This window comes from Falco punctatus (assembly GCF_963210335.1).
Source record: "Falco punctatus genome assembly, chromosome: Z".
Taxonomy (NCBI): domain Eukaryota; kingdom Metazoa; phylum Chordata; class Aves; order Falconiformes; family Falconidae; genus Falco; species Falco punctatus.
In genome coordinates this window covers 58,584,613-58,599,785 of record NC_137586.1, presented here as the reverse complement: position 1 = coordinate 58,599,785, position 15,173 = coordinate 58,584,613, and positions in this window count along the sequence as shown.

Below are 15,173 nucleotides of genomic sequence, written 5' to 3'. Positions count from 1 at the left end.
CATTTTGTTCTGGGATCTTGTTCTGGAAAAGAAAGGGAGAAGATCAAAAGCACAATAATTTATATTAATCTTTTTTTTTTTCATAGTGATACCATGGCTCTGATTAATAGACTTGTGGTAACATATACCTTTAACTTGGAAAAATAAAATTCCTTAAGTGTAAATATTCCTGAAAGTACCTTCAATGCACAACAGAAAAAAAAAATGGGTTTGAGATTTCCCCCTAGATAAGTAGTAATCTGGGTTTCTTAAATGCTGACCATCCAGAGATAGATCAATATAATTCATCTGTTTTCTTCATGGGGAACCATTTGGTAGCTCGGGTGTTAGGCAGGGAGGCCACATCACAAAATTCACTCCCAATGTGATATGTTCACATCAGGTAGCTATAACAATATTACGACATAACACATACAAAAGCCTTTTGTGGTCACATGCAGAGGCTTATCAGCCACAAACAGTCCATGGAGCACAAAGAATTCAGAACTTCAGACTACAGACTGATCCTGACCCTAATCCTAACCCCTTACCTCTTGTGGTGTGTTGACCTTGGCTGGATGCCAGGTGCCCACCAAACCACTCGATTACTCCCCCTCCTCAATTGGACAAGGGAGAGAAAATAGGATTAAAAGTATATGGATTGAGATAAGGACAGAGAGGCTCTACCCATCGGTTATCATCACAGGCAAAACAGACTCAACTCAGGGAAAGTATTTTAATTTATTGCCAATCAAAAGTCAGAGTAGGAAAATAAGAAATAAAACCAAATCTTAAAACACCTTCCCCCCACCCCTCCCCTCTTCCTAGGCTCAACTGCATTCCCAATTTTCTAACCCACCTCCCCCCACAAGCAGCACAGGGGGACAGGGAATGGGGGTCGTGGTCAGTTCATCACAAGTTGTCTCTGCTGCTCCATCCTTCTCATGCTCTTGCCCTGCTCCATTGTGGGGTCCCACCCACAGGAGACAGTCCCGCACAAACTTCTCCAGCCTCGATCTTTCCCACAAGCTGCAGTTCATGAACTGATCCAGCATGAGTCCATTCTATTGGGTGTAGTCTCTCAGGAACAGACTGTTTCAGCATGGATCCCCCATGGGTTTGCAGATCCTGCCAGCAAATCTGCTTCATGGGGTAACAGCCTTCTTCAGGGTATCCACCTGCTCCAATGTGAGGTCTGCCATGGGCTGCAAGTTGTATATCTACTCCACTGTGGACCTCCATGGACTGCAGGGGTACAGCCTCCTTCACCATGGTTTTTGCCATGAGTTGCAGGGGAATCTCTGCTCTGGTACCTGGAGCACCTCCTGCCCCTCCTTCTTCACTGACCTTTGTCTGCAGTCAGCAGAGGTGTTTCACATATTCTCACTCCTCTGTTTCAGCTGCTGTTGCACAACAGCTTTTACCCCTTCTCAAATATCTTATCACAGAAGCACTACCAATGTTGCTGGTTGGCTGAGCTTTGGCCAGCAGCTGGTGCATCTTGGAGCTAGCTGGAACTGGGTCTACAGAACATGGGGGAAGCTTCTGGCATCTTCTCACAGAAGCCACCCCTGCAGCTCCCCCACCTACCAAAAATTTGCCGTGCAAACCCAATGCACCTGACAAATTTACTATCTTCCTCCTCATTCCCATCTGAAATGTTTCTGAAGAGATTATTTTCCAAGACTTTCACCTTGATCATGACACCTTTCTATTTCCATCTTCTACTGTTTCCATTTCTCTATCACATCAAGCAGATGCTTGTTTCCTTCTGTCTCTGTTTCTTTCCTCTGTATTTGAATGATAACCAGCACAATAGGGTCTGGTCCCTACTACATTCAACACTACACATATAATTGCAAATACAGCAGAATTACAAGCGTACATCTGTCAAGACCAATCATTCCAAGGAGATACGTTATTCTAGATTTCTAAGTCAGAAGGAGATAGTTATGATTGCCATGGTAATACAAAGTTGCAATGATCTACCAGAGCAATATTGTTGTGAAGGACTGCACTTGTCCCCTCATGTCAGAAGCTTGCATTATCATGAAAAACATACAGCAGTCATACACAAATGCCTAGCATTGCTACTGGAGTCCATTAGCAACTGCACTGTCAATGACAACTATTATCCTTGCTAAACAGTTTTTGACAACTAACTATAAGGAGCATTAGGAAAGCACGCTGGAAGATGCCACCTTTATCCTTGTTCTGAGGACAGAAACTGCAAACATACCTGTCCTGCATAGTCCAATGAGAATGGAAATGCCTTTTCCATTATGTATTAATATGATGTAGGACTTTCTTCTGCCTCTGTTTTTGTATACTTCCAGTTTGAATGTGTCAGTGTTAAACCAAAGACAGCTGTAAATTAGCACTGAAAGCAATCACCCAGCAAAACCAAAATTCCTAGTACAGATCATCAGCACTGTCTTGAACAGTTACTCAGTTTTACAGCAGAACTCCTCTACCACATCCTTGGTGACAAAAGTGTATTGCCTGTGAAGAAGGGAATCAAAACACATAATCTATGTAGAAAGGGAGAAAATAAGGCTGCATGAGTCCAAGGAAAGATTGTGTGTGACCAAGTTGATATTTGGGACGACTCTCATGTGAGCAGAGGACATAAGCTACAAGCTCTCCATGCACAAACAAAAGTCAGGCCCATGGAAGATCTGAATAGTTACAGGATTCTTTTTTAATTTCTGTGTCCAAAATGTGTCTGGTGACCTCTAGATGTGCCTTCCAATCTACTTTTCTGTGACCTGTAGACAGAAGACCGAATAAGGCGGTGTTGTGAGAATTCACTTCTCAGTCATTTGGAGCATCCCACAGCAACCAAAGGCAAGTCATTCTTGGTACCCAGTGGGCTGTGATGCATCACAGAGTGGGAGAAAGACATTAACTGTGGAAATCCAACCTGAGAGCTGGGACATCTGTGGATCCATATATTATAGGCAATTCTGAATTGTCAGCAGCACAAACATTGTAGTGACTGCAACACCATACAGAATAGTCGTTACTGAGCTGAAAGGCTTTACATGCCAAGTGCTAGAACAGAGACTCTAAACTATTGTGGGTCCTGCAGAGCAGAACTGTGATATTTTATACCTACTTTTTAAAATGGGTCTAGTTATTAAACCAAATATAAATTGGAAACCAATTGCTCAAGTATGTGGTACTCTATGCTTTTTTTTTTTTTTTTTTAGGTGGAGGTGACAGGAAGAAAGGAGTCCACCTGATATTGTTCCTTTGGCCCTGCATTAAAATCATAGTCCTCCACTTAGGATATCACTGCCTGCTGTGGACATAACTAGTAAGACACTGGTGAAACTTTACAAACAAGTAAACAGCCAGGATAAGAGGACTAGCAAGTAGCTAAAACATGTATCATTCTTGTCATCTCTGATGTGGTTTTAATAACGCATCCTTTCTCATATGACATCAGTGAATTTGAAATGCTTCTTAGATTATATGAATTTAATAACAGCAATCTATCCACATTTTTCATGTTTTACTAAAAATGCATTTTTGTGTTTCAAGGAAGCAGGAGAGGAGTGAATGACTCCAGATAAGACCATGAGGTTACTGTATTTTTGCTAATTTCTCCTATACCTTTTAACCCTCAACTAGGTTGCTATTATCCAGGGGTAGAAGTAGGCTAAAAGATAAGTTGTTTCTATATATACTGATATATAGTCTTTCTTCCCAAAGCTAAAAATATGTTGTTCTAGAAGCTTAGTTTGGTACTTGTAGCAGCTTCACTGGCTCTGTTTTTTCAACTGTATGAGCATCTTGCAGTCTTTCATCTTGGCAGAAAGCTTTAGGGGGGAAATAATAATGAGGAATTGGGGAACAACCCAGCTAAATAAACTGAAAAGAAAAAAAAATACAGCAATAATTTGGCACTCATGTGATACAATGGGCAGAAGAGAACACAGATATAGTTATGTAAGAGAGAGGTTATTTTAAAGTGATCTTTTGAATAGTGACTTGGAGATACAGTATCTTTTCTATATTTTTGTGTCATTTTCTTTGGCTGGTTATTATATGTGCTGTGAAACAGTCATGAGTAATCTGCATTAGCAGAGGTGTCATCCCACTGTAGGGATGCCAAGAAGTAAAGAATGAATGGGAGAGGTATCACAGAAAGATTGGAAGAAGTAGGACAATATTTTTCAAAATTAAAATAATAAATCTTATTAATTTCTTCTGGGTTTTGGGGTGGTGGTGTTTATTTGGTGTATAAGCAAGCGGAATATGCTACAATATGTTTCAGTGCAGCAAAATAAATGGAGTTGAATACAATCACCCTAAAATGATCCATTTCTCTGACTTTCCATTTTCCCTTTTCAATACTCTGTTTCTTTGATTTCTGGGCTACCACAGGTATAATTAGTGTTGGTCTTTATTCTTATTTTGCCACTTTTGAAACTGGTGTTATTTGTGGTCAATCCAATGTGACTTCTTCTAGACAGACAAGGAATGTGAGCAAAATTGCACACTGAATCTTAAAATACCAACTTTTTAAAATGCAGTGTCCTGAGCATGTCACAATGATACTCAGAAATTCCACAACATTACTTTTTTTTCATCTACAAGCCAGATTATGGCAAAACAGAGGGAAAATGCATACTCTGTGTTGGTATGACTGCATTAATCTTCCCTGTATATCAAGAATACAGCCCTGATCTGATCAACAAGAGATTTTAAGTCAGGGACTTTATAAAAAAAGCAACAAAAGAAAACCCACCTAGCAAGGCCACAATTTTTTTTTCAATGTTATAAAATTAGATCCTACTGAACTCTTTTTCTTCTCTGTTTCTCATAATTTTAAATTCTTTCACTGAACCCTGGAGTTTGCTCCCTCAGGATATCTTCCCTAGCTACAATATAATGTTATCTTTCCTACAGTAAAAATTTAGCAAGTAAAATATTTGCTATTATTATCTGAAACTTAAATAATGAGAACATATTTTAATTCCCCTTAAAATATTTTTTCTGAGGGAAAACTAAAGGCCTCATGAATCACTTGGGAATCATTTGAAGGATTCTGGTTACACATGAGGGAAACTTGACTGTAGAAGAGCTTACTCAAATAAATATCTTTAAAAATCACAATATTTTTGCACTGAAGATTGTGTGTTAATAACTTCACTTGTGAACATTCTAATATTTTCCTGACTTAGTCCATTCCAACAGATACTGTTCAGCAAAGCGTAAGGAGCTCCTCATTCCATAGGTCATTTTTGGAAAAACTTAAGAAGAACAAGAAGTATTAATTCTGTCTACTTAACACCAGTGCATAAATGCTGACATGCTATGGTTTTAGGTTTATCTTCTCCTACAAACTCTTGGGGCTAGACAATTAAAAATGGGGAAGTATTTGAAGTATCTAGGTATTTAAAATGGGGGAAAAGACTAGGAAAATGTATTGGAGAGTTAGCTTTGAGTTTGTACAAAAATCTGATTTATGGGTTTGAGTACTAGACTGCCGAATCTAAATGATAAAAGACCAGAAGTAGTTGAGTATCTTTAGAAATTCCTGCCTGATTGGTTACCAGTCCCCAGTCAATTATCTCTAAGAAAAGTATTGACTATTAAACCCAAATGTTTCTTTAAGAAATGAGAACGAAAATTAAGAGATATTAAATTAATGGATTACTGAGCTTAAAAATTGATATTTTACCTGCAGATAGGCATGTTTATTTAAAAGGTGTCTTTTGCACAGTATGGTAAAAAAATAGAACAACAAAGCCTTTCAGAAATATAAAAATGTGTTGAGTACAAACACAAATTAAGATTTTTATCCCTTTGAACTCTATAAGTGTTGGATTCAATAGCTTTGAATTTTATTGAGAGCTGGGCACTGAATTCCCCCCAGTTCCTCTGTACCTTGGCAAGTTACAGCCCAGAGTTGTGATAAAGATCCATAACACATATATGTGGAAAGGTATCATGTTTCATACTGACTTAAGTCAAAACAATAAGTAATTGGCTGAGGGGAATGGGACTATTTACCAAAGCTAACTTTGGTAGCCCAGCTTCTTCCCTGCCCACTGGGCAATAGAAGAGTCTCAAGAAGATGTTGCTTTAAAGGATGAGTTTCTTGTTCTGTGCTCTATCTCTTTTCTTTGGCTCTGCAGGAAGTGTAAGGGGACACTTCCACTAGGATAAAGTATCTCTGTTTGAACATTCACCTCATCTCCCCTTCTGGGCATTTGAAAAATTTGGATACTGCTTCTTGGACATATAAAATGAGTATGCAGAACTCTCTTTACCAGTATACTGTAATATACATAAGTAAATAATCCTTCACCAATGAAAAACTAATATGCCTCAGGAAAACAAAACCAACCTACCTTAGCAGCAGTTTTCCTTTCTCTGAGCAATATGTTTGCTTTGGCTAAATCATCATTAGCACCAACAAATTAGCTCTTTGATTAGTGTTGCTTTGCAATTTACAATGAAGCAACTCATCTACTCAATAAAGAAAGAAAAGTTGGCTTAAATGAAAGAGAGAAAGGTTGTTCTAATGTGCTTGAAATTTTAGAACTCAGCTTATCTTGCAAAAAAAATCCAAGTTTAAGAATGACAGAACTAGGTTCAGTTTATTGCTCAGTAAGAATTTTCTTTGTGTTGAAAAAACCTTCAGTGAAATATCTTGTGCTACTTACATGGAAGATGAATTGGAAGTTGCAAGATCTTCTGCCTCAAATCACAGAAAGCTGAGAAAAGCCAACATTTTCAGAAGTCTTCTGCTTCCAGACCTGAATCCAGTCTTTTGAATGACCATAGCTGCGGTTCCAATGGTTAATGGTGCATAATGTGCATTATAATGCCAGTGAAAATTCTGCAATTGTAAGAGAGCACCAGAAATGGGGACAGTGGTATAGCTGTGTGAAAATTACTTCCCTCCTGCTGAACTGAACTCCACATTCCTGCTAAGAGAAAAGTATAATAAAACCTGTTTGGAAAGGTTTAATTAGCTAGTGTTAACTTGTAATAGCTGTAATACCACCTCTGTAGCACAAGCTCTGCACAACTGAACCATGCCATAGGAACATAAGTGATGGACTTCCCAGATTACTTCCAAAACCTTATATATCAGTAAGATGATGCTGCACTCTATGGTGTCAAGATGCCTTGGCCAGATTTTGGAAGTTTCTGGGAAGCTGACAGCTCTTACCAGGAACAGCACTGCTGAGAACCTCTGGAAATCTTCCCTTTTCATTTAAGTGCTTAAAAGATCCTTCTGAAGCCCTTAACTAGAGGCATTAGGATTAATAGTGTTCACTGCAACAGTTGTTACTTCATCTATAACAATTATGCGTAAAAATAAGGCAAGGCCTGTAGTAAAAGGACGTTTCTTTCATTAAAACTACTGGTGCAGAGGAAGAAAGAAAGTTTTCAGGAACATAATCCTTCAAGTCTTTCTATTTCCTCAGTAATACAGATAGATGCTTAAGCATTTAGACAGTGCCACCTACACAATTGTGTCCAATTTAAAACACACAGTCTACATATTCAGAAGAAAGGAAATTCTTGTCAGAGATCCTTTATAAAGTAGGAGTACGCAGAGATTAAAAAAGAAAAAGGGGGGGGGGGGGGGGAAGAAGGAAAATCAACACCAAATCTTTTGCGTAAGGCCAATTTTCTGAGAAAATTAGAAAAAAAAGAAAAGAAAAGAAAAGAAAAAAAGAAGTTGTTATGTCTATGACAGTATGAGATGGAACATGCTGTTATTATAACCACTTCAGGAACCTGCTTTCCCTCACAATGAGGCACAGGCTTGATACAGGTACTTACAGTTTTCAGATCTGTGTAAGGATTTCCATGGTTGTCTTCTAAGCTTCCTTAGGAGATATGGAAAATACTGGACAACAGTTTCTGGATCATTCAAAACTATAAATACTAAACTGCATCACTGACATGAGCCAAAATCTCTATTTACTCTGCTTACACTCCAATTCTAGCTTATTGACATTTTTATATCAGCCTAAGATACTATTTACTGACTTAAAAAACAAAATGGAAAATTATACAGAAAAAGAACCTGGGTGTGGCCACAATAGGCAAAAGACCAAGCAACAATATAAAAAGTGGTTTGGTGCTAGAAGATACATATTTATCTTGATCTTATTATTCCAAAAAGTGTCACACTGGAAACGGGTCCATCCTCAGTTATGGCAAATATTAACTCTGATAAACTAGTTTTTATAATTGAGGAAAAGTGCAATGGGGTAAAGTCTTCCTACTGCTCCTGGTGTCATCATGTTATATCACACCTAAAGCAGCACCAGCAGGAATCTTAATGAAAGATGGAAGCTGAGTGGCAGCAGGACTATTAAGAAAGAAAGAAACAAGGGTAGACCGATATTATTTGCCACTTAACAGAGTGAGGAAATGTATTTGGGGGTCTTATTTTTAAGCAACTTCCAGCACTGCATGAATTATTTATGTCACTCTCCTATGTAAATTACACAGAAGTTATCTGTACTCACCACCAGACATTATTTGCTGCTGCACAAGGGATCATTTCCCACATCCATTATGGTACAATTTCAGTTGTGGGTGATGGGTTTTTTTAGTTAACCACAATGGTACCTAATGAGTTTAGACAACACGTGTGGCAGCATAGGGAAACTAGAACTACTAATCAATACAGATCAATAAACTTGTTTTGACTTCCCAATATCATATAATGTCTGAAAGTGTAATATATTATCAGCTTTATGCCAGCTTGTTTCTGAGATTACAGATTGTTTATTCTAACAAACAGGTGGATATTGGAGCATTGTTTTATTCCTTCAGTAAGCATATATTTTTTAAAAAATCTTTAGTGGAAACTTGTTGAAAATCAGTCTACCCTGTGGCAAACTATATTGTAGCATATAATTATAGAGAGCTCAGCAATATAACTTTCACATAGATCAATACTTTCAGATTCCCAGCACAATTCTTTCTTTGCTTTTGCTGATATAAATGAAGTTTTCAAGTTCAATTAACTCAGCTAGGTAGAATGCCTCATGTCAAGATTTAGACAAAGTGGTTGAGTTTGTTCAGTGTGCAAATACTGAAGAATAAAAGAGGAAAAAATGGAGGTAGGGAAGGAGAAAGCCACTTAGACAACTATTTAGTCACAGTATGAAATGAATCAAAAACTACCATAGTTTTTAGAAACTTTTTTAAAAGCCCTATAAAATACACAATAGTACTTTGTAAGATCAAAATTTTTGTAAGCAATATTTTTGAGGTTTTTGTTACCTGTTTTTCAAATGATGCTTCTAGTAAAGGTATGCAAGAAGTGTACTCTGCTCAACAAGCCTTTCTCTCCACTGTCACTCCACTGCTCTTGGCTTCACCTTCATGAAATATAAGTTTAGCTTTCAATAAATAGCCCTATAGCAAGGTTTTTATGTAAAAGCATTCCAGGAACAAAATCTCATTTTTGAGAATGCAGTGCAGTCTTGTTTAGTTTTAGATTATGTTCACATTGTTTTGAAGTTAAAGTAACCATCTGGGAGAAAATTCTGATCTCTTTGACTTACTTGACTCCATAACTTGTAGCTTGGAGATGCCATTAAAAATAGTTTGTACTGACTACTGTAACAAGCTGTATCTGAGATAAATATAAGTTCTTTATGTTCCCAGAATTCCTGTAGTAATGGCAACCACAGGGTAACTGTATAACACTTGGCATATATTCCTTTGAAATTACTTCCACATCATGTGTGTGGTTAACAAATAACATACGACCCACTAAACCTAATATGTCAATAAACCAGTTGCAGTATTACATGGTGTTACCCTAGCATGTGGGACCATTACCTTAAATTGCTACCTATTTCTAACTTTTATATATATATATATATATATATATATATATAAACAATTTAGTTTTACTATGGTTTTTAATGCTTTAAATTAGATGTAATTAGCACATACATCATGCATGCATTAATATATATACAGAAGGTATCTCTTCAATGTGACTCCTCACATGATCAGCCTCCTTTCTTCATTTGGCTTCCTTTAATACTTATTTCCAATCAAATTCATCTAAGTTTACAAGACAGAGGTATCTGAGGATAAAATAGAGTTTTCTTTTGAAAATTAACCTGAAATAACACAGCTATGGCAATCAGCAAGGCAAATCTAAATGTGAAGCATAAGTGACAGGCCTGAAACAAAAGAAATTAATTGCAACCTAGAACAGTGACTTTCTTACCTTTAATTTCAGATACCTTAAGAAAGCCCAAAAAGGAGAAAAAAAAAAAATTATGTTGCAAATCCTTACGCATGTGAGAATGTTGCAGTTAAATGCTCGTGCGAGAAAAGTCCAATGGATGTTTGGCACAGTTTTCTGCACTAAGCAGCCCTTCACAGACAGTTAGGGTATCCTAAAGTCATAACCTTCTCATTACCCTTAATTGCACATAATTTTATTTGCTACCATTCACATCTCTTTCAGAAATTGCAATTATTGCAATCCCTACACTTAACTGAAATGTACAGCCTTAGAATTTCAAAAGTAACAAAGGAAAGAACTATTGTTTGCATTATACTTTGTAAAGCATGTTGGTGGAATCGAGAGGGATGATCAGAAAACTCATCAGTAATTATTCCACAAAATTCTTTCTTACTTTCCCTTACTGTGTTTGGGGGGTTTAATATACACATTTCTCGTTATATCACCAGACTGTCAAATCAATGTTAAGGGATATTTTCTGAATCTGGATTTTCAACTAGCTTCTTATCTGTGAATAGTCACTTGATTATCTTTCATTTCATTTAGGGTCTTTGAAAGAGCCAGATTGACAGCACAGGAAATTGAAGCCTTACGTTTATCTACCAACAGGTACAGCACCAGCAAGTGTGTTATGATCTTCCTCAAGCTTGTCTCTAGAAGCCTACTGCAAAGGAATAATGTATCTTAAAACCTGAGAGATTTCTTCACCTTGTGTCAGTACAGCAGGTTGGCTAACTCCAGTAATTTATGTCAGAGCTAAAAAAGGTAGTAGAATCTGAACCAAGGAAGGCAATCTTAATTTCTAAGAAATCTTTTTAGTTTCTTCCTCAGATTTCCACATAGGATGAAAGTAGGAACACAAAATCACAACACCAAAGGTATAGCCAGTTTTATTTCAAAATATTTTAATTAAGTTGGAAAGAATTGTTTTCCACAGAGTGGTGCACCAGTTATGCTGTGTCAATGACATTATTTAAGAACATAGTACACACAGCAGCATGCATTCAGGGGAACAAAGTTTTGTTCCAGGCTACACTATTTTAGTTGGATTCATGGCTGCTGTATTAAGTCAGAACTGCTTTCAAATATGAGTCTGTAGCAGTGATACCATAAACTATTGCCTCCTGAAAAACCACAGAAAAATCCAAAAGAAATGCTATTTATTGCTATCTTCACATCCAAATATGCTGTGGAGCAGCAATCAGTAGTGGCAACATCCCAAGGCAATAAAGCATCCAGAAAGCATGTCAGTGCAGGAGGACATGAGGCATTTGTGTGGAAAACAGACACTGAGGAACATGTGTTATGTTGGTAAATTGTATGTATAGGAAATGGTAGTTTTGAGGACTGTTCCCAGCCCACAGAGTCTGTTCACAGACCGTTTGAACTGCCCTGAGCAATGGATGGTCTACAGGTATACAGCTTTGGATTTGAAGACTAAAGGCTTGTTTTCTGATCTTTTCTGATTTTCCAGCTTATTCAGATGAAGAGGTGTATCTAATTCGGCATATGCCATTTAGCATACAACAGCAGCTGTGTTAGTCACTGTTTCAGAATTAGCCCATGCCTTTTTCCCACAAAGAAAACAAGCTTTGTTCAAAAAGCTATAACTCTTGATATAGATCCATGAGAAAAATAACAGGGCATCATGATTTTTGTAAATAATTTAACTTGCTTAAAAGGTGGATTGAACTAGTAAGACCCATTGTACAGAAAAAAATGGTAGAAAAGATTCACTGTCCCAGACTAGCTAATGGAATGGATGTCACAGGATACCTACCCACTTCTTGCTTCTCCTTGCAAAAGTGTGCATACACAGGGCCAGATATTGTCTCCATGGAAGTTTACATTAACCTGCTTGTAAAAAGGGAATACTAATATTCACACCATAAGAGGTGTGAATTCTTAAAACAAACAAGCACAACCTCACAAACTGGCATTAACAGGCATATTGTAATAATTGGTGTAATTAAAAATGGGTTTGAGAGACCCTGTCTTCCATCTGTCCACTAGAGAACTATGCTAAAAAAGAACAAAATAAACCTCATCGTCAGTTTCAGTTCCAAGTGCAAGCTAAAAACTAGCAGTAGGAAACTGCAAAAGCAAAGGTGATTTCTTCTTCTGTGAGACTTTTTTAATAATCAGAGGTTTGGATCTTTTTGATCTCATCATCCTGTTTCAGAGTTTTGCATGTCCCATAACGACTGAACTACAGAGATTGGCATGAATCTGATACATCTAAATACCACTGTCTTTTCTCCTGCTTTTCTAGAGGAACTTTATCATTTTGAAGCATCTAACTCTGCCAGTGCATTCACACATAGCTGTTGAAGATCACCATGGGCAAGCAAGCCCCATGAGCCTGCCAGTTAGTAGCTAAACAGCTGTAACAGCTATAATTTCAGTCTAGCACAATCCAATCAAATCTACCTTTATGTCGAAACCTTAGAGCTCCATGTTGGATGCTAAAAAGAACTGTTGTGGGTTAACCCTAGCCACCAGCTAAGACTCACAGAACAGCTTGCTTGCTCCCCTCTGTGGAATGGGGGATAGTAAGAGGGTTTGAAGTGCAAAAATCTGTTGGTTTAGGTAAAGACAGTTTAATAAGTAAAGAAAAAGCTGCATGTGCAAACAAAGCAAATTCACTTCTTCTTATTGCCAGGCAGGTGTCCAGCCTTTTCCTGGGAAGCAGGGCTTCATCACATGTGACGATTAACAGCTCCATGATGAACATTCCCCCTTCATCCTTCTTCCCCATAGCTTTTGTTGCTAAACATGATGCCAGGTTAGTAATAGCATACCCGTATGGTCAGATGGCATCAGCTGTCACAGCTGTGGCTCCTCCCAGCTTCTTGTGCATCCCTGGCAAGGACATAGTCTCTATAGTGTCCATTCTGCCTTCTTAAACTTCTTAAAAAAACAGGGTTTGACAGGAGAGATTAAGATGTTGCTGTTACTTTACTCCATCAAGAGAAAATCAGAAATAAAATCACTAAGGCCAGCTGAATCACAATGATATAAAAATGATAAGACAGTGGGATGGTGATGGCTAGCAAGCCCTTTTCTTGAAAGGAACTGAGGATACCCCCCTGGTAGCATATATAGAAAGAAAGGCAATGATGTTTATAATTTCTGCATAGAGAGAGCTAATAAGGTATCTCACATAAATTTGGCGTTGTATAAGTTATTGCCTGTATTGGAATCTAGCCAATACCAATTAGGGTTCCACGCTTGTTTAACTACAAGGGGAGATGGTAGTTCATGGGTCTGTTCCCAGCTTTGATCAAAATTTCCTGAAAAAGTTAGTGTGAAGATACAGCTGATCAGAAAAAAAAGCCCGGATGTACTTCCTTTAATTAATCGAAAATGTTTTCCAGACTTTTTTATACACAATACAACCACTGTATTGTGCTTCTCCTATTCAAGGTCAAAAACGTAAAGGAGAACACTAAGTCATGAATTTTGTTACTTGAAACCAAGCAGAAGCTAGTATTCGATTAGCTTAAAGGAAGTGTAACATTGTGTGATGTTTCATATTTTAACTTAACTAATTCATACTCACCTAGTGAGAAGTTTGGCACATTAATATTTTCCTACATTATGTTCAAAGTATAAGACTATCATTTCCTACATATAATAAAATCAGTCAGAGAAAGACTGAAATACATGAGAAATGGAATTCTTCTGCAGCAAATTTCATTGCTGTGATTTGGAATGTGCAATTTTTAAAAGATCTATTTTAATGAATAATGTGGTAGCTGCTATATTCTAGAGGACAAAAAGTTTGGCTTCCATAGCTTTGATATCTGCCAGACTAGTTTAAGGCCAGATCCTGAGAGGTCACAATTACTAATCCTCAATGTGAGTTTCAAACACTTGGCACCTTTCTAGGACGTGGCCTATTATGAAAAAGCAGAAGGAAGAAAATGCTTCATATTTTAAGACATATAACATGATCGTACCCACCACACACAGTTCAATTATAATCTGTGTGAACCTCTTTAACTGCATTGTAGGAAAATTGAATTTCATTCCTAATACTTTTCAATTTTTTACATACTCCAATATATGTAATAAATCTGATTGGATTGTTTTCAGCAGTGTGCATTTAGGCTGAAACACCTTTTTTTAGGAAAGATTAAATACTCTATAGACACTTACCTGTTTTAAAAATGTTTATACCTAGGCAGTTTTTGAAAACTAGGTATTTGTGAAGAGACAGCAAGCAGACATTGCAACAGTATGAATACACCTGAAGACAATGGCAAGGAAGCTTCACATATTCTATTTTCATTTCCACTCAGAAGTTAGAGTAAAATAGTATATTTATCTTTTACATATGTCTAATGTTTAATGTGCTTTAACTAGGACTGTGTCCAAAGAAGAAATACAAGTTTATTAGTTAGCTTGGAGACTATCACTGAATTTTTTGAAAGCTTCATTCCTGCCTCTTTAGTTTGCAAAATGCATGCTTTTGATTACAAATTGATCAAAACAAACTTCAAACTTATATATTTTAAATCTGCATGCCATTCTAAACTTAGGTATGAACATCTACGCAAAAAGAAACTTACTTATATGGGATATTTAGACGAAAAGCTGTCTCTCTTATCAATTTCTATTACCATAGTCTGTTAGTCCTTAAGTGCTAGTTTGAGATTATGTCTAGCTGCATATACAGCAAAACAACACTTGATATTATAGCAGAAATGTGTAAAAGCAGAGTGATTTTACCAATTTAAATGAGTGCACCAGAGAGCAGAATTGCTTCTTTAAATGTATCAGCTGTATTATTTTTTATTAAGGTGAACAATCTTAATTTTAAAATCCTTTATTTCTAACAATATAATTCTGTTTAATCTTTACACTGGATCACCCGTAAATATTTTAAATCTTTAAAAATCCCACAGGAACAACATAAACAAATATTGCAGCCATG